Source organism: Otolemur garnettii, unplaced genomic scaffold (genome assembly GCF_000181295.1).
Source record: "Otolemur garnettii isolate 467f Iridium unplaced genomic scaffold, OtoGar3 scaffold00049, whole genome shotgun sequence".
In the NCBI taxonomy this organism is placed as follows: Eukaryota; Metazoa; Chordata; class Mammalia; order Primates; family Galagidae; genus Otolemur; species Otolemur garnettii.
This window is the reverse complement of record NW_003852444.1, coordinates 9,601,748-9,604,863: the sequence shown is the minus strand read 5'-3', so window position 1 is coordinate 9,604,863 and position 3,116 is coordinate 9,601,748. Positions and strand designations below refer to the sequence as shown.

General features: G+C 40.0%; 1 long non-coding RNA gene across 1 annotated transcript in view; it reads right to left on the bottom strand.

Moving 5' to 3' along the window:
* LOC111725881 overlaps positions 1–2,488 on the bottom strand; it is a 22,821-nt gene extending 20,333 nt beyond the window's left edge. The window contains exon 1 of the long non-coding RNA XR_002773826.1: positions 2,478–2,488. This is a non-coding gene — a long non-coding RNA (uncharacterized LOC111725881). The remainder of the gene's footprint in view (positions 1–2,477) is intronic.
* Positions 2,489–3,116: the final 628 nt, after the last annotated feature.

The following is a 3,116-nucleotide window of genomic DNA, read 5'->3' as shown; positions in this document are numbered from 1 at the left end:
AGCTTTTTCAAAATACCAAGAAACAAAAAATTAAAAAGTATTAACAACCTAAATATGTATTGGCAGGTTTAACTCTCACCATAAGCAAATGTTGTATAAAAGAAAAGGTTGAACACAGCAGCTCCACGTTGGTAAACTACAGCTCACGGTCCAAATCTGACCTGCCACCTGTTCTGCAAATAGAATTATGCTGAAACCCACTAATGAACTCACATTCTGTTTATAGCTGCTTGCATGCTATAACAGTTAAATATCGGTGATTGAGACCACAGGCACTGCAGCAACTCTTCCTTCTCTTCTTACAGGAAAAGGCCAAAACAATTTGCTCTTTTGGTAAATTTGGCTTTTCACAGAAAAGGTTTTCTTCCTCCAGTTAAGTTCAGCAGCTGCATGGGAGTGAGGAGGCCAAAGGCATCCTCTCTAGTAGTTTTTATACATTATTTGTATGTTACCTTTATTCATTCATAGCCATAAAATGTCTAAATTGATTTTAAAATTTATATAAAACATCAATGAGTATTTTATATTTCCACTTAATGCACAAATGTAAATTTTCAGAAAGCACACTCTGCACTAAAACATAGTTTTTGAGCAGTGAATTTCTTTAATAGGTTTTCTCCTGGTGTGTTCTGCAGTTCATTGATGTCCAGGGTTATCTACTAACAAAATCAGATGGAAGTTAGGAGGATAGAAAATCACATTTTATACCTCTTTTTCAAGATTTACAATACTTAAGGGTGTTAAAGACTCTGACAAGTCCTGCAGAAAAAAAGGCCTGTTTATATTTGTTGCCAGACCAAGGAGTCTATTCACCTGTCACCCAAGCCAATCAACAGAGAAATGGATGAGAGATCAACAGTTTCACTTCTATTTACAGAAAAGCCAGCAATTCCGGAGGGCAGCAGGGATGTCTCCCCAAACAGCTGCTCTGCCCCCTCTTTCCCTTTGTGACCTTTCATTCTCACAGTAAAAGTAAACATCAGCAGTGTCATTACTCATCACAGCGCACTTCAGACAGACTCCTCCTCACAGGCTACAAGGTTACACAGTATCTTCCTATTTAAAGTGATTATAACTACAAAGCATTTTTATTCTAGACTAAATTTATACTTGGGCAACACTTCACTGGGTGCACAGAGAGCCTTGACTGGTACCGTGGAGTCCAGTTTCCCAACTCATCTATGACAGTAGCCTTGGAGGTGAATAAACTGTCTCCAGATGTCAGCGCGTAGGCTCCTCTGGCCTTGTGAGCCCCTGACTAGCAGCGTCCTGCGTGAAATGGACGTTCAGGTTAACAGTGGTTGGTAACACATTGATTCAATGGAATTTTCCAAACTTTGTCAAATACATCCATTTCTTTCCACATAATAGCTATTTCATGGGTCACCCTTTGAGAAATTCTGTCAGATAATCTAATGGCAGTGGATAGGAGGAGGAAAGGGCCAAAGGAAAAGGCCAGAGCAATAGTCTCAGTGATTCTACAGGGATCCAAACTAACGTGGAGGCTGTAGGAACAGCAAGGTAGCAATTAAAATTAGAAAATTTTAACAGAGGTGTCAAAATTGCTAAAACTGTATCTGAATGTGAGGCAGAGGCAGAAAAAGTGGGATTATTCAAAACAATTCCTTATCTGAGTAGCCAAACTGAAACAGAGAAGATTGATATGATAATATCTGGGCCTGTTAATCATCTGGGCAGACTGAGTGCCTGCTGGTGGATCTGATGAGGCTGCCTGCCCCTGGGTGGCTCTTCAGAGAAAGGCAGAGACAGCTGAGCTAGACCTCAGTTTGGTCAGCTGAGTATATTGCAGAGTAGAGCAGCTTTCCCTTTTCTCTTCTAACTAGTGAAAGGGCAAAGCTAATTTGCTCTTTGATGAACCATACCACCAAGTGTATAAGCTTTGGTCCATGATCACACTGTACGTATTGATGATTATTCCATCATGGTGGGGGGGGGGGTCCAAGGATTGACTCTTTAAATGTACTTGTGGGTGTGGTGTGGCCCAAGGTGAGGCAGATTTTGCTCTTGTCTGTGCTTAGTTTTTGGTTGAAGCTGCACCTCCAGTCTGGCCCCACCACCATGAACTTCTCTAGGGCAGGGACTACATCTCAGGATCAGGGACACTGGCTGATATGTGACAATTGTTTAATAGCTTGCTAAATTATCAAATAAAATCAGCTTAATAAGAGTGGGGATATGGTTGTAATTGTCATATGTACACCCATCTCATCTGTCACTAGGTGGGCAGAGACAGCCATGAAGTGAGACACACAGATGGAAGAGAGAAGCACAAGGTGGAAGAGGGGGATCCTGCACATTCGTGCTTGCCTGTGGCCTTACAGACTGTACATTGTCCACAGCTACCCACCTAAGCAGGTACTAAGCAGTGTTTCTGAACTCAAAACAGCAGAATCAGCATCACAGGCAGTGTACGATGAAGGCAGATCATCTGAGGGCGAGCAGGGAGAGATGGGGACAGGAACAGGAAGTAAGATTGTCCCACAGGACCAGTGATGGTTACAGAAAGCTCTTATATCCAGACCTCTGTAGTTCTACATTATGACAAGGAGGGATTTTTTTGTAAAGGAGGAAGGGTACTGGCTTTTTCAAAGGGGCAATCTCTATGCTAAGTGTTCTACTTAATTTGGTGCATGATGAGATTTTTCTAAATTGAACTCAGATATTCAGCAAATGAATTCCTTAATCATTACCAAACTTGCTGAGGAGAAGGGGTACTGACTTTCTGATCTCCTCTCTAATGCACAGCCCCTCCACTCCCAGCCATTAGGAATGAAAGTGCACTTTGAAATTAGGATTCAAAATAATATTTTTAATGCAATGATGCAATATCAATAAGTAAAGGGGAAAATATATGATTTTTTTTATCATAATGTATAGTTCTTTGAAAAGTGATGCTGGTTTCTATATTTTAACATCTTAAGACTTTTATATCAATATTCATTAGTGGCTTGTATTTTTTTAGCTTTAAACTATTAAGGGACAAATATTTTTGTTACCTGGATCATGTTTTATATTAAATTTACATTATATTTTACATTACATTAATCTTATACTTAATGTATAACTAGGGTGACCAGATTCTAACATCTGTAAGG